Source organism: Canis lupus, chromosome 14 (assembly GCF_003254725.2).
Source record: "Canis lupus dingo isolate Sandy chromosome 14, ASM325472v2, whole genome shotgun sequence".
Classification (NCBI taxonomy): Eukaryota; Metazoa; Chordata; class Mammalia; order Carnivora; family Canidae; genus Canis; species Canis lupus.
Genome location: NC_064256.1, coordinates 54,269,259 through 54,295,610, shown reverse-complemented (window position 1 = coordinate 54,295,610; position 26,352 = coordinate 54,269,259). Strand labels below are relative to the sequence as shown.

The following is a 26,352-nucleotide window of genomic DNA, read 5'->3' as shown; positions in this document are numbered from 1 at the left end:
CACCTTCTCCCACACAGTCACTTAAAGAACCAAACACCCACACCGGCTATTCACAGTGCTGCAAGCCCCTCGTGTTTTGACTCTGTTCTCCCTATCATTGTACAAAGAATTCCTTTGGAATGGAAGTCCCCTCAGGCACCCGCTCCCCAGCCCTATTTTTGTGGATGTCATCAAGGTCATTTAAATCTTACTATTTAGAGAGATTCCGAGTCCACTGAAGGCCAAGTGGGCTTTCAAACCAACCCTCTTGGAGATAACAACTCTTAACTTTAGACGAATATATATACCAAAAACCAAAAGCAGGAAGAATCTGGAATTGACACTTGACAAAAGGGAATCGCGCCTGGTGAGTTTTTATTTTTACACTTTCCAGCCAGAGGAGAGGCTGCAGTCTGTACCACAGAGGTGCTAAAATTCTGATAGAAAACCCACAGTTTGTATGGTTTGAAGAACTGGGATAGAGAATTCAGGGAAACCATAGCCACTCAAAAGTAAGAAGGAATCCAGGAAAGAACGGAGCCAGGGAATAGGAGCCCCAAATTCTCTGTGTTGACTCTACTCAAATCTTTGGCTAAGCTGAGAACAGCTCTTCCACGGGGCAGGTGCAGTGGAGCCCGAAGGAATCGACCTGAGCCGTGAGCACCTGCCGAGTATCCAGGTCTGAGGGTTGAGTCCGACCAGGTTAATTGTCTGCAAAAACAGATGTAAAAAAAATGTCAGGACCTTTCAGGGGAGTATAATCAGATTCAGAGTCTTCAGAACAATTTTCACAAAGTCCAGGATATAATCCAGAATTGCTCAAATAGGAAGAACAGGAGAATATGCCCCATTCTCAAAAGAGAAATCCATGAAGACCGAGCCTGAGACCACTTCCACGCTGAACTTAGCAGGTCGGATTTTAAATCAGCTGTCATGTTTAAGAACCTGAAGGAAAATGCATCTAGCGATGAATTAAAATATAAAGCATTATTTTAAGAGAGCCAAATGGAAGACTTTAAACTACAAAATAAAATATATGAAATCAATTATGCCTTTCCAGGAAACTTACCTAGGTTCTCATCTTCTAGTTGAAATTAACCTTCTCCTCATTCACAGATTGATATTTGTACTTCTATTATAGCAATTTGAGGTCTCTCTTCAGTGATTTATTTATGTACATCTCTAGCTCTCTGATAATAGTTCCTGGCATCATTCCTTGAATCCTAACCTAGTGTGCATTCTCGGAATTAGCAACACTGGGAAATGGTTACCGTCTTGGGCACTGAGTCCGCAGACCTGTGTTTGATTGATCCCTCCGACCATGCTACCTAACTCATCTAAGCTTCCATTTCCGCCTCTGTAAAACCACAATAATAACAACTGAAAATTAAATGAAATAATGCATAGAAAGCACTTAGCACACTTGTGAACTTGTTCTACAAAACGTTTTGGCCACCCACCCATAATGGACCAGGCATTCTGCTGGGTATTAGAGAGAGAACAGTAAGGACCGTGTAAGATCCCAACTTTCTTGGAGTTCATAAATGAGAGAGGGGAGACATTCAATAAGTCAAGAAACAGCCATAATTGCCCTATACTTCATAAGTGCTCCGAAGGAAATAAACACTTACTGGATGGACGGAGTTAACTTGGTTACAATTCAATGAATGGTGGTTATTTTGTTATTATTATATCATTTTTGTGCTCCCCACAGCACTACGCTCATGCTTTGGAGAAAGTATATGCCTAATGAACATTTGTTAAATTTGCTTTCTCTTTGCTTAATTTGCATTAGCGACATCTTACAATAGGAGGAAAGAAAGGGCTATGGGCTACTTGGTACATCCATAGCCAGACTGGCCCAGCCCACAACATATGGCATCTGCTCCCCTTTCCCTTCTGAAGGTCTAGACCATTTCCGAAGGCGAAAGTATTTGTTTAAATGCAATGTAATAAATTCAGTAATTAAATCTAAGAGAACTGAGATGTGGTGCTCAAGGGAGTGACAAATTTGAATTTGACTAGCCAGATTGTTTGTCCTTGGAGGAGGCATTAGCAGCTAATCTAGGGAGGGAAATTTGTTGTTAAAAGCAAACATTAGAATATAATAACTAAACAAGTGGTTTGACATGTGGTGCATTAATTGTGCTAATTGTAGGTTAAGAAGAGGTAGATCTCACACTGCTAAATGTTGATTACAAGCTGGAAATTGCTGCACAGGAATTGCGGTTTTGTGCTTTGGTGAAGGAATTCTGCTTCTGTTTGCGTCTGTTTGGGTGCGGGGCGGAGAAACATTGCTAGGAAAACAATTAAGTTAGTTTGTGACACTAGACCCCTTAGGGAGAGTTTCAGAGGACTGCTGTGATTAAGCCCTCAGGACACAATTTCGAACAAGCTTTTCTCCATTTGAGGTCTCTAACATGTATCCCACTCCCTCCCTGCAACTTGCAAGGCACACTTCCACTCACTCATAAACACAAACATAGCCTTTAAAGTAGTAGTAGTAGTAGTAGTAATAATAATAATAATAATAATAATAATGATTTAAAAATGGACAAAGCCTGTGTGTTGTTGGGAATACAAGTAAGCACATAACAAACGGTGCTAAGGTTTGTTTTCTCCTGAAAAGTACCAGTGTAGAGACACCACGGAATTATCTCTGCCTCATTCCGGTTAAGGTCAGTATGTAATTCACTGTAGGTCGAAAAGGGGCTTCTGTTTGTTGCTCTTTATTTGCTTTCTCTTCAGAGGCTTGATGATATTCAGAAAATTTAGAGTAACTGGGTGTCTGTGAAACTTTAAAATGGGCCACAAGTTTCTTCTGAGTTTTTTAAGTGTCCCTTCCTGCCCTCTGGCTCACATACATTTCCATTGTTCTAAGGGTTAAAAACTGCACTATCACAATGACAAGCCTTATTACTCAGTCAAAGTAAATGGATCACCACATAACCTTACAGAAATGTTCTTCCTTAAGCTATTAAAACATTCCATGCCCTTAGATGACAACAATTTCTCTGCCTTTTGAAATTTCTTTTCTATCCTGCGGAGTTCATAGAGATATGCTTGGTTAAAATCAACTTATATAAAACTATGCACTGTAAATTCTGACACTTCTGTTTGAATCTCTTTTCAAACACTTGTCTTTGCTCACCATAATAGATGTCAGTTCTTCTGATGTAGTTCAAGCATGAGCTTCATATGAAGACTCAGCTATGTCTATTGCATTTCTGAAGCTACTACTCACTGAAGTTTTGTGCTGTTTGACATCAAAGATAGGCAAGAATCACCTGCTGAGTTCACATGCATGGAGCAAAACATCTTCAAATCACTTTTGCTAGACAAAAGTTTTTTTTTTTTTTTAAATATTAAGCTTTCACTATCGTGTGGACTTAAAGACAAATGCAGTCCTCGTTAAGGTCACAACACTGTATTATTAAAATATGCGTCTGAATTTAGCCGACTTTAAAACTAAAGGTAATTTGTGTGGTTGCTTCAGATTTGAAATCAGCTGCAAAGAATTCAGCATCATTCAGACATTCAAAATGTGATTTTTATTCAGTACGCAGTTATTTTGCTCAAAGGTAAAAAAGCACTTTAAACATTCTCAAACCAAAAGAGACTCTTCTAATATTTCCAACTTTAATAGACGTCCTTGACTTCAATTAAAGAGATAATTCCATTCAAAATAAATACTGTATACAGAGTATTTGAAAACTACGGATTTGTATTTTTTAAAACTTTACTTAAATTTCAGAGTTACAACAAAAAATGCAGTGTATATCTTCCTTTTAAATAAAAACAATAAGCGATAATTTTGAATTTTTCTAAGCAATGTTATTTGACATTACTTTTGTTAAACATCAGCATTTCTTCTGGAAGAATAAAAATGATGTTACTAAAGAGATGTGAACGTGATGTTTTTCATGTCCATTGATGTTCTGGATAAAAGTTTTAAAATTTGGATTCCAGGGGCATCTGGGTGGCTCAGTCAGTGAAGCATCTGACTCTTGATCTTGGGGTCATGGATGGATCAGCTTGAGATTCTCTCTCCTTCTCTCTCTGCCCCTCCCCACTGTGTGCACTCCCTTTCTCTCTCTCTCTCTCTCTCTCTCTCAGATAAATAAATACAATCTTTTAAAAACATAAAAAAATAAAAATAAATAGGAATTTGGATTCCAAATTACTGAACTCCATGGAAGGCTAAGTGCGTGATACTAAAAATGAGGCAAAGGCTTGAACATGCCCAGAGAGAGGCCCTTGTGGTAATTCGCTTTATAGATGCCACGAGTTTTCAAATTTTGGCTTTCATAAGATATTATTTTAAAAATTTGGGAGGCTGTCATACAAAATCTGTAAATTTTTGTGTATTTAGGATATGTTTTTAAATGCACATAGTTACGTGATTTCAATACATGTAGTTTGCCATTGCCATTATATTTAAAGGGGTGTGTGTATATATGTGTGTGTGTATTTCTATATATTGTATTTATATAGACATTTTATTGCAAAAAAACTGAAAACATCTAACTTTAAAAATAAGTCACTAGATTGTTTTACTTTGCCATGAATCAGTATTTAGAAATTCCTGCATGTTTTTCTCGAACCAATCCAGAGATGCCCTGTGCTGATTCGTGTTCACATATATCATTCAACTCAAATCGTCTCAGTGGTAAAGTGTTTGACTGAAGCACAAGGACAGAAGAGAAATATATAGAGGGGTTTTTCCCCCCAATCCATACACATACAAAAAAATACAGTGGAGAGAGAGATAAAATGTTATGTCAGTGTAATCCCTTAGCTAACTAGTCAACCAGAGAATGACCACTCAAGTCCAGAGTCCCTGTGCCTTTCTTTATTGCAATCACATTTTGAATTATCTTTCTATGCTATGAGAGACTCTGATTAAAGAAATGTTCTCAGTTTCATGTCTTGGAAAGGGTATGGTTAGGAGTGGAATCTATCCAGATCTTAACCAATGTTGTAATCGAGCAAATATAAGAAGGAAAACAACAGAAGTGCTGTATGGCACTTGATTCTATTTTAGTTTCCTAGATAGTATTAATAAATATACTAAACTTAATTTAAATGCATTATTTGGGTTTGAGACAGAGATTGTTGGCGGCTCACCAAAGTCCAAGTTCTTTGCTTTTTCCTGGTATGTAACTATGCTACAGTTTCCCTTGCAGTTAAGTATGTTCGTATTACTGAATTCTAACCAATAGAGGGCGATCAGAAGTGAGATGTGCTACTTTCAGACCTGTACCTGGCCCATAAAACCCTCCCTTCATGTCACTCCCCGCAATCTCCATTTCCAGTTGGAAAGGTATGTGTTGAAAGCCTCTGACAGTCTGAGTTCCTGAAATGACTGCATGGAGGAGAACCACGCTTTGACTTATTTAGCCACCAAAATAGTTGCATGGGCCTGAAACAGACTTCTGTTGTGTTTGTACCAGCGTCCATTTGAGTTTCTACTTGTTATAATTGGTAGTCTGCCATCGGCCTACATGTCGGGATCTACTAGTACCAAGAGTTAGCCTACCTTTAACCTACAGCATTCAATTTTATCTTCAAATTATCTAATAAACTTTTATTTTTCAGTTAATGCAGGTGTGTGTTTTACGCTGGGCTGTTCATGAAGGTTTAATTGTCACATGGCATTCCCACAGCTCTCTTCTGAGAATGATGGTCTCTGAAATAAGAGAATACTCCACTGGCCATCACTCACTGGATGAAGAATTGACACTGTTGCTAAACATCTGCCCTAAGAAACTTGTCACTTGGAGGAATGAGAGAGAAAATAATTAAAAATACGGGAAGAAAATTAACAATATATGTTAATATATTTTTAGACATACTAAAAATTAACCATACTATACAGATCCTCCTTGAATACTTTCAAATTCTAGGCATTAGAGAAAGGTGGGTTTTTTTCATTTTTTTTCTGTTGCTATTGCTGTGTAATAGATCATCCCAGAACTTAGTATCATAAAACAACCATTTTATTATGCTTATGGATTATGAAGTCTGGAATTTGAATAGTCCTAGAAGGAGTGGATTTTCTCTGTTCCACAATGCCTAGAATTCCACATAGAAAGATATGAAGGCTGAGAGTGACATAGCCACGAGGAGTCAGAACGATCTTTATTCTCATGTCTGGCGGTCAGTTGGGACCTCAGTTGGGTTGGCAGCCAGAACACCATCACGTGGACTGCCTGTGACATCTCAGCACAGGCTTGATTGTTCAGGCTTCCTTGCAGAACAGTGGCTGGAGTTCAAGAGTGAACATTCAGAGAGAAACAGGTGAACACTATGTTGTTTTTCCTAACCTAGCCTCAGATGTCACATCGCATCACTCTACCACCATCTTGAATCTGGCTAAGTTCAAAGGGAGGAAATGAAGATTCTATTTCTGAGTGGAATGGTGAAGTCACATTATAAGAAGACTATGTGGAGGAGCACCTGGGTGGTCCAGTTGATTAAGTGGCTGCCTTTGGTGCAGGTCATGATCTCAGGGTCTTGGGATGGAGCTCTGCATCAGGCTCCCTGCTCAACAGGGAGTCTGCTTTTCCCTCTGCTGCCCCCCGCTTCCCCCACTTGTGAGCTCTCTGTCTCTCAAATAAATGAATAAAATCTTTTTAAAAAGGAAGATTATATTTAACAGCTATCTGGGAAATACAATCTGTCACAAGGTCATTAATAGGAGGATATACATACATTAAATGTAGTTTAATAATATATAGGCAACAGAGAAGAAATTATGCAAAACAGCTAAGACACAAAAGTGGAGAAGGAATTGTACTTCGGCCTATGGCAGAGTCGCTGCTACAAATTTAGTTTGTAAAATCCTTATAGTGAGAATGCATGCGTGTATATATGCATACATATATATACACATAGGTGTATACATAGGGAAGCACACATGTGCATGTAAACACACACTATCTGTATGCATATATGGGAACTTGTATACACAAAGGCTTTATATTAAGGATTAAAGAACTACAAATCAATAATAAGACAGTCAACTCAATTTTTTAAATGTACAACAGGCAAAAGCAAGCACTTTTTAAGAAAGGTACCCAGATAACAAACATAGCTTCATTTCAGTACTTATCAGTGAAATGCAAATTAAAACCAAAATGAGGTGTCACTGCATGACCACCTGAATGGCTAATTTTTTTTCAATGTGTCTACACATATGTTTATTTCTTTTATTTAAGTTTTTATTTTAATTCCAGTTGACATAATACCAGTTTCAAGGGTACAATATAGTGATTCAACACTTCCATACATCACGTGGTGCTCTTTAAAATGGCAATATAAGTGTGAGTAGAAAAGTGGGGCAACCAACGATAATGTACATTGATAACACCCCTTTAGACATCCTTTGGTAGTATCTACTAAAGCTGACCATAGGCCCACTTTATGTTCAGAAATTCCAGTCCTTGATATTTATTGGCTGAAATGTATGCATATGTTCATCAAAAGACATGCACAAAAGGTTATAGAAATATTATTCATAATAGTCCACATCTGGAAACCACTTAAATCCATTAACAGTAGGATGGATAAATAAATCACCATGTATTTGTGCAATGGAATATTATACAGCAATAAGAAACCAATTACCCTCTAAGGCTACACAAAATGATATGAATTTCACAAATATAACATTGACTGGAAGAGGCCACACTAAAGACTACTTATGATATGATTTGAATTATATAAAGTTCAAAACCAGACAAAATGGATTTATGGTTATATCTGAAAAGGATGAATATTTGGCATGTAGCTTATATCTCAACCAACCTATTAAAAAAATCAATCTGTATTGATAGACTCAAGTTTGCTCACCTTTGATCGGATGTTTACTGGAATGGAGCAAAGTAATGCTTCTGGAGTCCTAATACTGTCCCTATCTCTGTATGGATGGTGGTCATACGGATATGTTTCCTTGTAAACTGCCTCGATTTGTTTACCTGACTATACGTATGTTATACATCAAAGGCAATAAAGTTTTTCTAAAAAAAATTAAATGGAGGTATCACCCAGAGGAAGCAATTGAAGTTAGATTTTGAAAGGGAAAGCGAGACGACTGGGTCAGGGAACCCCTATTGCAATCTGAAAGATGTGATAGACCTCTGTGGGGCCTTCTGTGCCTGCCAGCGTGGTGTCCAGTGCTTCTAAGAGGTAAGCCTAGCACAGCTCCCCATGCCTGGGGTAACTGGAACATTGCTCTGTTTTTTACAACTTGAAGAAACCATAACAAAAAAAAAATTTAGTAAAATATGAGAAATTGCAGGATAAGAGAAGAGCAGTGAGAAAACGTGAGGTTGTATAAATAACAACTTAGAGATATAGTTTAAATATTCAACCATAATTCTGTGATTTTTTTTTCATGGAAATCCAGGCAAGGAGCTTTCCAATGATTTGACTTGACTTGATACATGATAATATTTAGCAGTAATGAGCAATATTTTAATAAAAAAGTAATAACAATGAAGTAGAAGAGCGTTGCTCTTTCTCAGAGACATGAGTTAGGTACGTATGAATGAGCTGACCCATTGGGCTTGGTGAGAAAAAAGTGATATGGAAGAAGAAAAGAAATCCTGTTTTCAGGAAATCCACTATGCACCCTATTTAAAATACTATCCACCAAAAATATACGTTTTTATAAAGCATTTGGTTGTGTTCAATTCATGTTGACTCATTCATTCATTCACTCAGTGTTTACTATGTGCCAGACACTATTGTCGCTATTGGAGTGAACAAAACAGAGGAGACTCTCTGCTTTCAAAGGGGTTACGTTTTAGTTGTGGAAAGAGTGAGGGATACATCCTAAAAGTATCAATTAGTGAAATAAACTAATAAGATGATAAGATCTACGGAAAAATATGAACATGGAAAGGGGATGGGGAGTTCTTGAGGATGGGTGAGGTTGCTCTGCTTCTCCCAGCGGTCAGGAAAAGGTCTCCCTGATGAGGTGGTATCTGAATAAGGAACTGGAAGGGACAAGGGAGTAAGCCTTGAATGCAGACACTTACTCTTTGTTTAGTGGCAAGCACTTGTTTGGGACACTTGGCAAGGACCTGGGGATCCTCAGAAGTGCATGGGCTCTGGGCAAGGGTCTTGTCTGTGACCTTAGCTTGTGCTGCACATTTCCCACTGCTCCTATGGACCCCGTCTCTGTCCTCGGTGCTCCGCTCTGTGCTGGCGATCATGACCACTGGGCACTCCCTGAAGAGACTCCCTTGCCTTGGAGGTCCGGGGACTCACCTGCCCTCTGGGTGACTTTGGCTGGAGGCCAATGAAAGAAAGAAGAATGGGTTCAGAGTATTTATTCTTGTGGTCGCCTTCTTGTCTCTCCCGAAAGCCTCAGCACCTGACAATGTTCCAGTTACCCCAGGCATGGGGAGCTGTGCTAGGCTTACCTGTCAGGTGCTTGTCTCTTAACCACGAGAGACCCTCACTGCAGGTTCCTGGAAATCCGTGGGCCCTTTGCTGCCTCAGGCCCAGGGGAGCAGCTGCTTCCCACCATTACCGACCTCAGCGCCCTGCAAGTCCTTCCCTCAACTCCCTGAACCCTGCTCTCTCCTTGTAAGTAGGCTCTTTATGCAACTCTCCTCATTCACACCTGCTTGGGGTGTGGCCTGTTGCCTGCCAGGACCCTGGCTGGTACAAAACACTTTATTTTCTTCTTCTTTCTGAAACTCAGTTTCCTCACTGGCAGGAGAAACAAACCCAGCCCTACTGATTTCTTAAACTTCTTGCAAGGATTCACCGAGATGGCATTTTTAAAGTCCCTTAACACATTATCTAGAAAATAGGATGCAATTTTTGAATGGGCATCTTTATTACTCTAAAGATAAGTAAGACAGTCTCCCTCAGGGAGATCCGTCTAGAAAGAGGTGGCTACTTCCATAAGCAATATGCCTAATAAAAGCAATATAAATGCTATTAGTTTACACAGATTATCAGTCGCTTACAACTACATAATAGCAATATAGGGAAAATGCTACAAATTCTCAGAGTCTGTCCCTCACCCCTAATCCATTTTCCACATACCTGCCGGAGGGATCTTGCCAGCACATCCTCTGCCCCAAGTCTGTTGTGATAAATTCAGAATTGCTTGGCATGCAAGGCCTTTTGTGATCTGTTTTTTTGTCTGCTTCATCTCTTACTGGGCCTCGGTCCTTTTCCTCTCACTGTTGTCCAGCTGCATGGTGCCACCTTGTCACTCCTCTCCATCCCCTGGGCTGTCCTCTACTGCTGTTCTCTACCTCATCCTCTTAACGCCAACTTCCCCAGCAGGGGCTCCCCCTATGTTCCACTCATGGCACCACAGATATTTCCATCACATCCCCCACACAGGTAGGAACCCTACGTGCCCTTCCAGACCATAAGCTTCCAGAGGAAAAGTACAATTGCTTTCATTTCTTTATGTTCAGGGAGGAAAACAAATATTTGCAATATTTAAAAAACAGAGGGGCGGGGGGAGGGAATTTCTACATGCACGTTTTTCTAGGTGCAAGACAGCTGATAATTCAGCTCAAGTTGACAGAAGTAGACACACAGTGAAGCGTGCCTAAGGAGGCTGAACTTACTAAATACACCACTTTTCCTCCCACAGGATTTGCTTTGGAAATGTTGGCGTAAAGGTAGATACTCTGTGTTCAGAAATACGGCCACACAGGACATTTGGTAAGCTTTTGAAAGTTTGGTAAAACAGAATGAAATGATCTGTATTCATTTTCATGTTTAAGTTTTCTTCAGTAAGCCAAGTTCTTTCCAGAGTCCTACGTATAAATTAATGATGATAATAATGACAGTGACATGTATTGTAATAATAATGTTCTATGGTACTGATTTTAGTTGACCATGTGGCACCGTGTTCTGCAAATCTCTTAGACACATACAATTGAAACTTTAGTGAACAGCAAGCTATCAAAATGGTGCATATCAATAATAATAATAATAATAATAATAATAATAATAGGGACAATGAGAAAAACAGAAGCGTAAGCAGTTGAGTGATTATTTTGTTTCAGACAGAGGGTTGAAGTTATTCTATTCCCATGTAAAATGTGCTTCTGTCACACAAATTAGTTCAAGGGTGGATCAGTAAGTAGGAAAATGATATTAGCATAAAGAATGAATTGCATTTGCTTATATGTGATTTGGGGGGGCATAAATATTTTATACCATAACTTAGCTAAATACAAAATAAGCAAAGTGGAACTGCCAGCAAAAAATTCCTCATTGCTGTGTTATTTCTTCAGCATATTGGACATTGATCTACCCTTTAAGGTGTATTAGTGTCTTCTCACTTTTTATCGTGCTTGTCAGTGATCTGGAAACAGAGATGCCTGAATTTTGAGTGGCTGACTCCCATCCTTCTTTTTCTGTAAGTACAGTTTTGCTGAATGAAAGTTTTTTTTCTGGAATGCCTAATTCACTTTTAATCAAAACGCCTAGATTTTGCATGCATCACTTCATTTATACATGACAGATACATAAAGGACAATGATCAACAAGAGTGAACATCCACAACAAATATATTAAGGGGACTTTGTAAAATTTTCTGTTTTCAAAAATAGTACATTTTTCTTTTGAGTAAATATTCAATATATTTTTTTTTAAACGATGACACTGAAGGATGATCACTGAAGGACATTAAACCATTCTGGATATTTCACTTTAGATTTCATGGGAGAGATGGAGAGATTCAGCAGAAGCCTTTTTTTTTTTTTTTTTTTTTTCAAAAAAATCACCTGTGATAGAAAGTAGAGTATTTGGGATGCCTGGGGGGCTCAGCAGTTGAGCCTCTACCTTTGGCTCAGGGTGTGATCCTGGAGTCCAGGATAGGGGATCGAGTCCCACACTGAGCTCCCCACAGGGAGCCTGCTTCTCCCTCTGCCTGTGTCTCTGTCTCTCTGTCTGTGTCTCTCATGAATAAATAAATAAAATCTTAAAAAAAAAGAAAGTATAGTATTCTAAATCACTCTAACAAAGACCATTATCTAGAATAAAAATATAAATAAAACCACATACAAAAAATAATTTATCTCCTTGCTCTGGTCAGTCTTTATATTTCATAGACTTGCTTGATTCCCATATTGTTTAAACTCACTAGGGAATGCAATAATTACATACATACTTAAATACAATAACTTACTTATTTCATAAATTTCTTTGACAATACAAGGTGAGGTAATAATTTTGTTCCCATGTGACAAAGAATATAAATGAAATAGGAATGAGTCCTGCCATCTGCAAGAAAAAACACAATGCCTTTCTAGTCCTGGCTTTATTGGCTCTGGACCTGCCAAGTGACCATCTTTGAATCAATCGTTGTAGCAAAGGGAATAGAATATGCAGATTCACTTAACCTAATGAGGTCCTCCTCATTCTACCACGGAGGCTCAGAATACGAAAGGTGGTTCCCAAAAGTTATGAACTGTTAAATATATGAAAAGATAATCATCCTCATTTGTAATAAGAGAAACACTAATTAAAACTACAATGAGATATAATTTCTCACCTATCAGATTGGCAAAACTCCAAAAATTTGACAGTGAGGCTGCAGAGAATCAGGATCTGTCATACATTGCTGGTCAGGGTGCACATAGTTACAACTCCTGTGGAACTGGCAATATCTTGAATAATTGTATGTGTCAGTAGACCGGGAAATGCCATCCCTAAGAAATCTGCCCCACCTGCCTACCTCTACAATATAAAACAAAATTTGAAATAATACAAATGTCCATTAATAGTTGTCTGATTAAAAAACAAACAAACTGTGCTCCATGGGTGAAGGGTAGTATTATGTGACCATTAAATTAAAGAGAATGGAAAAGATTTCTATACACTGATATGGAGTGATATCTGGTATCATTATAGATGGAAAAAATCAAAGTACAGAGCAATGAATAGATTATGGCACTTTTGGGTTAAAAATTGAAAACAAATATATATATACTATATAACGTATATAATATATTTTATATATATAAGTGTCATACCTGCTTTTATATATATATAAATCACATTCTGGTATTTATGTATATAAAATACCAGAATGTAACAAAAAATGGTCATGTATAGGGAAGGGAGTTGACAATGTGGAGAGGACAGGGATGACAGCAAACTTCACTAATAAATTGCTTTACATTGCTTTGACCCTTAAACTATACACAAACCTAAAAACTGAAAACAAATTGAGACAAATAAGCCTAATTGTATATTAAACTGGCAATATGACCACAAAGGGGAGAAAGAAAAAAGATTCTTCAAAATGTCATCTAAACACAGCTCTGACTCTGTATCCTCAGTGGGATATATTCTAAAGGGAAAAAAGGGATTTTAAGAAATCTTCAGATATACTCAGTAGTGAAGAATGAAGATAGAACTCAAGCAAGTATGACAAAAATGTTTACAGTTATTGAACATGGGCTGTGGGCTTATGGATATCCATCGCAATAATTTCTTCACTCTGTATATTTGAAATTTTTCACAACAAAACATTGGAAACAGGTTATGACCATTAACTAAGCCAAGAGTTTTTGAGATATTTTGTGGGTTATCACTTTGTTCCAAAGTAGATATTTTGTAAAAGTTAGAATCAAACATTCTTACACCACATGCCTCAAAACCTAGGAGAAAATCTAAGCAGTCACTCTGTGTCCTGAGTGTATATGGAAAGACAGAAACTACAAAGCTATAAATGAGAGAGTTATAAAAAGAATTCATTGCTTAAATAACAGAAAAATTAAAGATTTCTCTTCTGCAAAGAACATAGTACAGGGAAATGTGATAGAAAAGAAGATATTTGCCATATTCAAAACAACAGAGTAGCAATACCCTGATTGCAAGGAATCCCTGACAATCAACAAAGAAGATAAAACCTGTAATAGGAAAAGGCACAAGAGAAAGGAAAGACTTGCAGAAAATGAAACCTAAAAGAGGCCCAAGATTATTCAGTAGAGACCTGTAAGTGAAAACCAGGGGATCACCTTGACGCCTTCTAAACTCACAAGTACCGAAAGGAATGTGGGGGTGTCGATGAGTCCAGACATTCCAGGGAGCATGCCATAAACAGCCATCCCAGTCCAGAGGACTTTGAAAGGTATTCACAGTGCGGAAGTGCCCAAGGATGTTCCTCAGAGTTAAATCTATGAATCAGCCAGCACATACCAGGATGGCACACTTGGTTTTTGTTTTTGTATGTTTGGGTTATTTTTGTTTGTTTCTCTGTGTGTGTTTCGTGTTTTAGAGAGAGAGAGAGCCCAGAGGGGAGGGAGGCGGGGACAGAGGCAGAGGGAGAGAGAGAATCTCAAGCAGACTCGGTGCCCAGCGTAGAGCCCCACACACAGCTTGGTCCTATGACCCCAGATCACGACCTGGGCCGAAATCAAAAGTCCATCGCTTAACCAACTGAGCCACCCAGGTGCCCCCATAGTTGTTTTTAAAATATTGAGATAGACCCCTATTGCTTGGTGAACCCGACCAGCAGGGGTTTCTAGGAACCTGCTCCAGGGCTGCAGCTGGTGACTGTTTTAACCAGACAAGGATTGTGATGTGCCAGCTGTAAGCACGTCTACGTCATGCCCGCTTACAGCCTTGTTAGTTGTGATGAGGGAGTGGATGCAGCCTGGCACCTGTCCTTTAACGCGGGAATAGATAAATATGGTGAAGCATGGTGCCGTAATAGAGATGAGGCCTGTGCTCACACAGCAACACAGTTGTGGGATATAACATAGTGAGTCCAATTAGTCTCCTGTAGATGGGGATTCACATTGTTCCCAGAAGTTTGCTATGCAAATAATGTTGTACATATGCCATTGTGATTTATAGAAGTATGTATGTATATATATATATATATATATATATATATATATATATATATATATAAAGATTTTATTTATTTTAGAGAGAGAGAGTGCAAACACAAGTGGGGAGGGGCAAGGGGAGAGGGAGAAGCAGACCCCCTCCTGAGGAGGGAGCCCAACTCCGGGGCTCATCCCAGGACCCCAGGATCATGACTTGAGCCAAGGCAGACACTTACCAATGACTGAGCCACCCAGGCACCCATAGAAGTATAGGGACTGCTGAAGCAAAGTGTAAATACATATATAGTATGGCTTTGTTAGATCCTTCACAATTCCCTCCTGTCGGGTTGTTCCACTTTGCAATCCCACCAACAATTTTAAAAGGCAAGCATGTACACCATCAAAATGAAATTCTACTAAACTGCCAAAGAACAGATCCTTTCATTCACCTAAGAAGTCTTCCAGAAGAAAAGAAAGAAAGAAAGAAGGAAAGAAAGAAGAAAGAAGAAAGAAAGAAAAGAAAGAAGAAAGAAAGAAAGAAAGAAAGAAAGAAAGAAAGAAAGAAAGAAGAAGAAAGAAAGAAAGAAAGAAAGAAAGAAAGAAAGAAAGAAAGAAAGAAAGAAAGAAAAAGAAAGAAAGAGACCAACCTCCCACTCATTCTAAGAAGTAATACATGTCTTGATTACAGGAGCTTTGTAGTCTTTTTTTTTTTTTTAAGATTTTATTTATTCATGAGAGACACAGAAAGAGAGGCAGAGACACAGACAGAGGGAGAGGCAGGCTCCATGTGGGGGGCCCCATGTGGGACTCCATCCCATGACCCCGGGATCACCCTGAGCCGGAGGCAGAAGTGGTGCCCCTGTAGTAAATCAGTCTTGAATTTCTTTTTTTTGTTTTTTTAATTGGAGTTCAGTTTGCCAACATATAGCTTAACACCCAGTGCTCATCCCGCCAAGTCTTGAATTTCTAATAGCGTCAGCCCTTCCCGTTTGTTCTCCTTCGGTACCGGGTTGGCCATTGAGTAAGCGTGTGCTTCTCTAGTGTAAACCAAATGAGTGTTTCTGGGGTTTTTCTCCCACAGAAGTAGGCCAGGATGGCCAGACTGGCTGGAGTGGAGGGTTCCTTGCTCCCTCTTGAAGGGTTGCAGCTGGCTCCAGTTGGCTGTAGTGCTTCCCCAGGGCTACCTGGGCTCCGAGAAAGGCCTCCTGGTCAGGCTCTGGCTAAGTGGTTGCTCCTGGGGCCAGAGCTCCCAACAGGGTGCTGTGGTGTGGTTCAGGGTGGCTCCTTTCCCTCCGTCCTGCGGAAAGCCTGGGGGAAGTTTTCCCTGCAGGAAAGCTGGTCAAGCTCATGGATGTGAGACTCGCAAAAAGTGTGGGGATCCTACAACGATGGGGGTTCCTCTGGAGTTTTGAACCCTGAGAGTCATCCACCTGGAAGCTCCAGCAATTCACCAGTTGCAGGCCTGGCTTTCCTACAACCGCCCTGGTTTCCACCGGTTTCCAAGGAGGTTTCAGCTTGTGAGTTTGTGCTCGGGTAAGTTGTGCTTCTGTATCCACTGGTGGGTCACTCTAGTTTTGCCGGCAGTGGTTGGCCCTGTGATCTCACCTCTCGTAGAGACCTGAGGGAAGAGTTGTTGAGTCTTGGTTTGTTCGACTTGTTGACTTGTGAGGACAGAGTAAAACTTCCAATCCCTTCACATTAGGGGATGGAAACTGGAATGGAAGTTCCTATTCTATTTTTTAAGCCAACGTGGCAGATGCACAAGAATTCACCGTGTCAGTGTTTTATAGATTGTATTTACATGTTTTATGAACTCTCGGGTATGTCTTGTATATGTCACAGTGATATTTTATTAATGCAGTTGGTTTATTAGGAAAATCTTTGATAAAAATGGAAGTCGTCGATGTGTTTGAAATGGATTAACACCAACATCTTCCCATTGCAATAATCATCAACATTTCAGCAACATTTTACCTTATGTGTCTCAGGCGTGAAAAAAAAAAGGGCCTTCCACGCATCACTTTTTTTCTTACTACTCTGATTGAGTTCCTCGGCGATTAAAAAGCCTGAGTCTAGAGGGCGCCTACTTAAAATTCCTCTGCCTTTAGGATTATAAAAGTTAGGAAATGGAAATTGTCTTTGCATTTGAAAATCAATCATATGCTGATGATTGATGATTAAAAGCATACACAAATTAAATGCTTTCAGAACAATTTCCTTCTCTTCATCACTCCTTTTTACAGTCAAACCCCCAAAGAGTGTGGCCATGCTGAAGAGTAATTGTTCCTTGCCACCCCTCAAATCGTGTTCTAAAAGGTTTGTTATTTGGGAAATCTGATCCATTGCTTCCCACCACTTGTGACTGGGAACAGAGTTGAGTTTATCTCTCCTTATTTAAAAAAAAAAAAAAAAAAAGTCTGCGATTTGTATTAGAACCCATATGTCTCTACAATGCGATTTCCAGAAGCGGACCTTAGTGTTCATCCTGGAGAATTCCAGGCTTATGAAATGAAATAAATATCACATTTATTCTGCTAGGTGACGTTTTCCAACAATGAGCTGTTTCTAGAGCTTTGATCTAGAGTTTTGAATTCTTTATTAGAAGCCATTCTAGCAAATTTCTTTTCCATCTCCCTGGGAATAAATAGCCCCCAAGTATCCACTCACAGGTAATTTGGGTTATGTGGATTGGCGTACTTTGTCCTCCGCGAACGAGATGGCTTACACAGACCACAGGAGAGAACCCCTTGGGGAGCACGTGCACTGCGGAGGGCCCTTCTCCTTGGCCTCGGGCAGTGTCCATATGCCTCCTGTTGTTATCACACTCTCGGCAAGCCTGGTGCCACCCACTCCAGCGAAGAGACCTTAGTCTCAGGGTATTGGGACAGCAAATTCTCTGTGGTTCAGACCTGCAGATTTCTGGGTCTTAGAAAATCATACAGCTTGTCTCCTGGCCGTCACTTCTTTTCCCACTGGTATGCAAAACTTTAGTCCCTTGGCAAGAAGAGGGAATGTTTTTGTGGAAATGCATTTCCAGAAATGTATTCTTCCCCTTACTCTCTTTCAGATGTCCCCGAGTGCATTCAGGTTGATGGCAGGTTTCGGTGTGTAGAACACAACTTATTTTCATTGTCATGGGGACTCCAAGTGACCGGTGCCTACTGGGTCTGTGTTAAGGTCTCTACACCGGGGACTAATTTTCTTCTTTCTCTCCCGTGGTGCCTAGACCTAAGCCTCTGCCTCAGTGTTTTTTGCCTATAATCGTCTTTCATGGAATAGTTTCCGATTAAGGGAATCAATGTGGAGTAAACTGACTTTTATTTAGAATCAATGGCTTATTTGATTATAAAACAATGAAACAGTTCTCCGTTTTCCTCCAGGATGCTCATCTTTTCTCCTAACCTTCACTGTGATCTCTATAGAAGCGCAGGTCCTCCTTCCAGGACTGAGTCTCTCTTCTGCACTTGTTTTCTCTCCTTTGAAATCTCTAGTTAAAAATAATAATAATTAATAATAATAATAATAATAATAATAAATACTCTAGTTCAGTGTATTGTGTTATACTGTGCTCCTCTTGGAGTCACCATAAACTGAATATATGCAAACCCTAACTCATCGTTCTCTCCTACCCACTTCAAACTGACCCTCACTCTACCAATTAACTATCAATTATACAGTCATTTTTCTAAGCACAATTGTCCTAGTGATACCATTAAGTCTTATCTGTTCTTCCATTGAACTGTCTCTTAGTTCTCTGTGACTTCTTCCCACTAACAGGACTATAATTTAAGCTTTCTCTATCTCATTTGGAGTACTTTTAGAGCTTTCCTGTTGGACTCCAAGCCCCGCTCTTCTGGGGTCTGAGTCAGTGTAGACAAGATCAGAAGAGGCAAGGGATGGAGTCAGGTCAGGCAGGCAGGTTCAGCAGCCTGGCATTCAGATTCAGACTGCAAGCAAAGCGCTAGTGAGCAGACTTGAATGACCATATTATAACACCATTTGCAATATTCCCAATTTTTTTATCATCTGGTGATTATAGCCATTCCTAACTACAGTCAAAATAAAGAAAAAAGTTAGGCTTTTCAAGACAATTCTATTCCTGGTTGAGGAAAGGACAGGGATGTAAGAATTGAATCATATTATCACTCTTGCTTTATTGCCTACTGCACTAAGTCCAGACATTTTTGCCATCAACTTAGGGATCCGGATAATTTAGCTCATCTAACGTATCTGAAACTTTTGAAACTTTTCAAAATAGATTTTCAACTAAATTGACTCAGTCTCCTTAATATCCAACATGATACTCCAGTTTCCATCTTTGCATCCAGTTATACTTCTTTTCCCAGAATGCCCTGGAAGATTTCTCCATCTGAATATACTCTTTAATGCTCAATTCTAGAGTCTTTTCTAATGACACTTTCTTCAATTATGTCCAATATTCATCTTTGTTTCTATATGTAGTACTTGATTAGTTTGTATTATGTACTGAATACTGCTGTTATTCATTCAGTTGTTCCTTAGATATTTACTGAGAATATTGTACAAGATTCTGAGTCCATATAATCAAAGATATAATTCTGGTTCTCAAGGAGCTATGAGATATGTTAAACAAAAGGAACAGAATGAAGCTAATTGTACTTTTAGGTGTCCTAAAACTATAGAAAGATATACCCATTAACTGAATAGTAAAGAGGGAGCATCATCTTTCCAGGTGCATGAGAGAAGTAAAGAACACTCTAGAAAGAGTGAAACTGTTTCTGTGCATGCTGTGGCTCCTTAAACTTCAATTACTAATTTTCTAAATGACTGACAGTAGAGAAAAAGAACTGGATGCACAAATAGTACTCTCTGAGTACTTTTTAAAATTTACAATGAATAAACCACCTGGCTTCCCACAGAAAGTGCCCACACAGGGAGGGGAATGTACAACTGCTTTCGACTGAATGGGCCAATAAATAAACTGATCGGCTATACTAGTCAAATTAAAAATAGACGCAGCCAAGAGAAATTTGCTGGTCATGTGCAAGTAACATTAAAAAGTCATAAGATGATGGTGACAAGGAAAGTATGTTTGTAGAGTACTTTCAGTAGTGAGCGAAAACTTAACATTATTTTGTAATTCTTATTTATTCCCCCAGGAAAATTATCAAGTACACAAGTAATGGAAGTCTTTAGTAATGCATAACAGTAAGGAGAAACCATTTATTGAGTTTTAGGCTGTGCCTATGCAGCCAATAAAGCCTAGATGGGGTGCTTTCTCTGAAAGCAGGAGGGCTGGCCTCTTCACTCAAAAATTGCCATTGTCAGAGGGCTCACGTACAGGAGTGTGGGGCATGGAGGGCAATGTTTTTTAATACAGGGATTCCTATAACTTCTTAACACTTCAGTAAAGTTTCTAGAACCATGAAATACTGTCTGTCATTGACTTTCTCATAGAAAATGGAGAAGAGGCTGAGGTACAATTTCTTTGTTTGCTCTGAGATAAGATCTAGACGGTACCTGTGGGTGCAGAAACATGTGGCCAGAGAAAGACCCTGGAAATAAGATATGAGTCATTCACAGAAATTGTTGGGAGTGATCTGAACTAGCATAGCTTTAAGAGTGGAAGTTGGGACAGTATTTCCAAATCTCCAGAGCCAGGGAGATGCAGCCAATGCTGAGGTTATTTATAATCAGACTTAATCATTATTGAGGCAACAGCGAAAATGAGAAACATTTTTGCTTGGTATTCCTCTTTATATTTCTGTCTAAGATTCAGCATACTGTTGAATTCTATATTTAAGCCAGTGCTTGCTGCTACATCTATTATTGCTAAGAGGCCAAACATTTTAGTGATTAGTTTTAGAAGACCTCAGAATTACTTGAGAATATTTCAGGAAGTCTGCCTAATGAATATTTCAGAGAATAGATTTCAGAAATATACTACAAAAATGTGTTTATATGTTTGGGAGAATATTTAAACCTCTTAAATGAGAGTAGAGTGAACATTCAGAGAACATTTCCCTTCATTAACTTGGGGCTGGAGAGATGGTTGGCATAGGCCACTATGCCCCACAGAAAAACCTCTGAATAGAGACCTAGATTATGAATAAAAACATTATTTTCTTAAAGTCCATTATCTCCTTATATCTCAAGATTTCAAAAAAGACTATTGGGAAGAGAGACAGAGATAAGAGAGAAAAAGCAAGCAAGCACACTTGAGCTAAGTAAGCTTCTACAAAATGATAAAATGATGTCTTTAATAAAGGGGATATGTGTTGTAAAATAAAAATTAAAGTGTTACAGTCTCAAAAATGCAAAACACATTTCAGTATGTTACCTCATTTAAATTCTCGTAGATCCACAAAAAATAACCTGAAGGCACTAGTGGTTTATAATATATACTTCAAGCTAGTAATTCTCCCAAAGCAGACATAAGCTCATTGGGAGTCTGGAAACCAAAAGAAGCTTCCACTCACCTTCCCATCTGGGGAATCCATGCTCTATGGAGCCTGGAGGAAATTTTCTGTTTTGTTGTAGTTTATTTTTCTATAACACTATTTAATTTTTAAACATTCAGGAATAATTTTCTTTCAGACTGATTACCTAACTATTGATTTTTTATCAAAACAATTTTAAGGATGAAAAACTAAAATCTTCATTTGTATTAAACCTATATTCTAGTGGAGAAATGTAAAAGATTAGATGCATAACATAATGTCAAACAGTGAGCAGTGCTATGAAGAAGAGAATAAAGCAGGGTAAGTGGATGCAGATAATGGAGGTAGTCCTACTTCAAATACAGTTCTCAGAAATAACCTCTCTGTGGAAGTGACACTTGAGCAGACATTTGATGAAGCGTGGGGACATTCTTTGTGATTATCTGAAGAAAGAACAGTCAAAGCTGAGGGAATAGCAAGTGCAAAGGCCCTGGGATGGAAAGTGACCTTGCTTTGTTCAGTGAACAGCAGGGAGATCTGTACAGTTACAGCATACAGAATAAGCAAAAAACCCAGCATGATAGGGAATTTGGTTGAAGACCTAGCCATGAAGATAGAAGTGTATGTGGTCCAGTAAGCCAAGATAAGACCCTTTCATTTTATTCAAGGTGTAAGAGAAATAAATTGGAGAGTTGAAAATGCAGAGCATGACATTTTAGTAAGACACCACTGATAGCAATGTGGAAGACATGACTGTGGAGTGTGAAGAAGGGAAATCATGAGAACAATTAAGGAGCTTGAAAATGATACAAATAAGAGATGACAGTGACTTGAATTGAGAAAGTAGTTGTGAAGGTGGTAAAGAAAGGATCAAATTCTAGATATATATCTGAGGGATGATAGTACCATCAGGTCAATGCTGTGATTCCTAAAATATTATTGGTAAAAATAACTAACTAATTAACTAACAAATCAGGGTTTCCACCAACCAAATTTATCTTCCTGTGTTATGCAACTAGAGGATTAGACAAAATGAATAAAAGACCATTTTTCAAACTTTGGGTAATAGGCAATTCATGAATGTGATCCCTAAATGAAGGAAAAGAATAAAGTGAGCCCTCAATTCAATGAGGCAGTTTCTAGGCAGCTTCTCAGCAAGAGGAACCCTGAAGAGTTTCCAGGTATGTCATTGTTCTGAGAAATCAGAATTTAAAGATCTGGGAAGACAAAACAGCTAAAATTTTCAGGAGAGTCTACTGCAGAGGAGGGGGATACACAGAGGGGAACTCTGGATTTTATGCAGGGATGCTCTACAGGTTTTGGCTTTGTGCTGTACTACAAATGTATGTGAGAAACTACCTGAAGCTGAGGAGAGAATCATTGGGAAGGAACTTGCAGAAGAATTTCAGAGGTTGCCACAGTGTTGGGAGTAGTTTGCATTCCCACCAACCCAATTGGAAAGACACTGTAAAATAAGGACTAATAGATCAAATCCTCAGAAGGATATCTCCATAGCCAGAGCTGAATTGGCCCAAGACTACAGGAAGCTCTAGACCTATCCTAATAAAACTTAAATACAAGCCTTAATAGCATCCATCTGATTCCAAGGAATTAAGTCCATGCCAGAACAAAATCAACCTCTATTTAAGAGCATGTAAGAAGGTAAAATTCACAATGTCCAACAGAAACAAAGCCCCACAAACTACTAGGTATGCAAAGAAGCAGGAAAATATCATAACCAGGTGAAAAATATCAATCAACAATAACTAGTACAGAAATGAGAGGGAGACTAGAAAGTGCAGAAAAATAATGTTGAAGGAGCTATTATAAACATGCTCCATTTCTTTGGCTAGGTAGAGAAAATCATTCATGTTGAGAGAAAGGAAACACATGAAAAAGACAAAAAGAGAACATCTTGATTTTTCTTAAGTGCAATATTTGAGATGAAAAACACACTGGATGGCACTAGCAGTATGTGAGATGCTGCAGCAGAGAAAATGAATAAATTTGCAGACATTATAATGTAAATAATTGAAAATGAAAGACAAGAATTACTGGGGAAAAATGAACAGAGCATCAGTGTTCTGCAGAACAACATTAAGCATCTATCATACTTGTAACTAGAGTTCACAAAGAGAGCAGTGAAGGCAGAAAGATATCTGAAAAAATAACAGGAAAACATTTTCTAAATTTGATGAAAACTAAATTAATAGGTCAAAAACTCAACAAATAAGCAGAATAAACATAAATAAAACCATGAAAAAAATGCATTAAGATCAAATTGCTAAAAATAATTATAGGTAAAAAATCTTAAAAGCAACCATAGAAAAAAGATGCCTTTATTGAGAGGGAAAAAAAAATCACAGCTGACTTTTTGCCTGGAACTATGCAATACAGAAGACAATGAATGGACATTTTTAAAGATTTGATGAAGAGAACAAAAAAGATGTTGATCAAGAATTATTAGGCCAGTAGAAATATCATTCAAAAATGAAGGCAAAATAACAACTTTTTCAGGCCAACAGAGAATTAATCACATACAGATGTCTAGTAAAAGAAAGTTCTGGCAATTCTTCAGAGAGGAAGAATATGGTACCAGAGGGAAATTTCAATCTGAACAAAGATGAAGAGCACCACAAATGGTAAATACATGACCAAATAAACCATTTTTTCACCTATAATTTTGCTAAAAGATGATTAATTTAAGCAAAAATGCTGTCAATATATTGTGGGTTTTATAACATTTGTTTGAATAACATGGATAGATCTCAAAAGAATCGACCTACATGAAAGAGCCAGAAACAACAGACTACATACTGCATGATTACATTTGTATTAAATACTAGAAGATGCGAAGTGAGTGAAGAAAACAGATCCATGGTTGCCAGGGGTGGGCAGTGGATAAAGGATTGACTACAAAGGAATGGAAGGGGAATTGTGGGTGACGGAAATGGTTTTTTTGTTAAGAGTTTTGTAGTGGGTAAGCACTAATCACAGATTGAATTCTAAATTTATAATTGGTGAGTAAATATCATCCTATGGAAAGTACTTCTCCAAAATCTGATTTTAAAAGAATTTTTAAGACACTACAAGAGTGTCAGTCAAAAATGAAAATCATTAGTTGAGTAGCAGTTGTACGTTTTTAAAAAATACCTGACAACTTTTATTTTGATTATTTTTTATTGGTGTCTGATTTTTGGACTGATTTGAATATTTTTCCATCAAACCATTCAAATATTTGTGGGCATGGGCATGATCTTCATTCAGAATGATCTTAATTTATGGTTGGCGGTTGATAAGCCATAAATGTCAATTACCATGCTATGTAAGAATTTAAATACTTACGTATTTTCATTTAATTTTGTATACTCTTGTTTTAATAGAAAGCCTCAATAACAAAATGCTGTACAATATCCCAGAATTATATCATAACCAACATACAGTTTATTTTCTGAATAACAAAGGAGTCTCAAGGAGAAATAAGACACCTAGACAACATGTGTATTGGCCAGAATATTTGTGACAACTCGTAGCCTTGCTGTAAGATGGTTTCGTAAGAGATTTTTGCCAAAAGCAGTTTCTCGAACTGATCCCCGTTAAAAGATGCATTTATATAGAAAATATTGTACCTTTCAAATATTAGGAAAAAAGCAAAATGTTATATTGAATGACATCTGCTCTATTACCTCTGGGAGAGGAGCCCCACTGCTCGGAAGATGGCAAATGCCTCGATTTGAGAGTCAGCCAGCAGGAGCAATCAGCTCATGACGTCCTCAATGAGCACATCCACGCATTCCTTGGTTTCCAGGTGTTGGTGTTGCCAAGAAGGGCAATTGAGGCAGAACTGAATGGAACAACACTTTACTCACATAGAGAAGAGAAGCAGCAATCTAAGCTTAGTGATTGTGGTAGTGAGGCTCAGTCCTCCCTGGCTACTGGACCTCACCCCGAAATCCCTAAGCCTGGAGATCGTCTGCACATTGGCCTCTTGCATAAAGGCAAAGAACCACTTTACCTTTCCCCCCGGAGCAGAGAGAGCATGAGGCTGACCATGTACCAAATGGCACACATGCGCCATCAGAGGAGAGAAGTGCATATCAAGTCTGGACCAGGGGAGGATCTTCTCAGACAGAGAAATATGCCCATCACAGGCTGTGGGAGCTCCTCATTCTTTGGAAACATTCTGGGCCCAAGGCACGTTATTACCTGAGCATGGAGGAGTCAAAAGCCTGCATACCTGGTGACTGCCTTTCCCAGGAGCACATTGGTCAAAACAGTGGAATAGGGAGGACAGCAAACGAGTGTCTTCAGGCCCTGACCCATGGCAGGCTTTTGCAAATGACCATGTGTTGGAACAGAGTCCTAGCCATTCATTTTCTTATAAGCTATGCCTGTTTTCATGGTATGATGCAGAGTTAGGCAGTTGCAACGGAGATCTCACGGTCACTTTGCAACAGAGACTGAAGGGCCCTTTACAGACAAGGTTTGCTGAACCCCACAGTAGAATGCTACCAACTAGGTAAGAATGTGATTTATGCATGTAATTTTTCTGGTTAGAGATAAAAGTAGTTGAAAGATATATTTGAGGGACACCTGGGTAGCTCAGTAGTTGAGCATCTGCCTTTGTCCCTCTAAGGGACATGTGGTAAAGACAGTGTTTGTCAGTTAATGATAGAATAATGATTGAATGTTTTTCAAAAGATAGGTTTTTTTGCAAAATGACATGATATAAGGATTTGTTTTAAAATACTTCAAAAAAGGGCACCTGGGTGGCTCAGTGGTTGAGCATCTGCCTTTGGCTCAGGGCGTGATCCCAGGGTCCTAGGATCGAGTCCCGCATTGGGCTCCCTGTGGGAGCCCTCTGCCTATGTCTCTGCCTTTCTCATGAATAAATAAATAATCTTTAAAAAAATAAATTTTTGCAAACAAATATTCTTTTGATATAAATCCGATTTCAAGAAAGCAAACCAGAAGTTTATTGAATCCTCAAGAAGTAAAGTAATCGCGGAATGTGCTTCATGGAGACCTTCAAAAATCTAGCAGAAAAATCTCTTCTCTTTTAGCTGAAAGCAGGAGACTGTACTAGCTGAGTTTCTTAAAGTCCCTTCCAGTCTTGAGTCAGTGAT

General features: G+C 38.7%; 1 long non-coding RNA gene across 1 annotated transcript in view; it reads right to left on the bottom strand.

Annotated features, from left to right (window-relative positions):
• Window positions 1-345: 345 nt before the first annotated feature.
• The window catches only part of LOC112670787 (uncharacterized), a 65,446-nt gene continuing 39,439 nt past the window's right edge, over window positions 346-26,352 (bottom strand). Inside the window, exon 4 of the long non-coding RNA XR_003143228.3 lies at window positions 346-690. This is a non-coding gene — a long non-coding RNA (uncharacterized LOC112670787). The remainder of the gene's footprint in view (window positions 691-26,352) is intronic.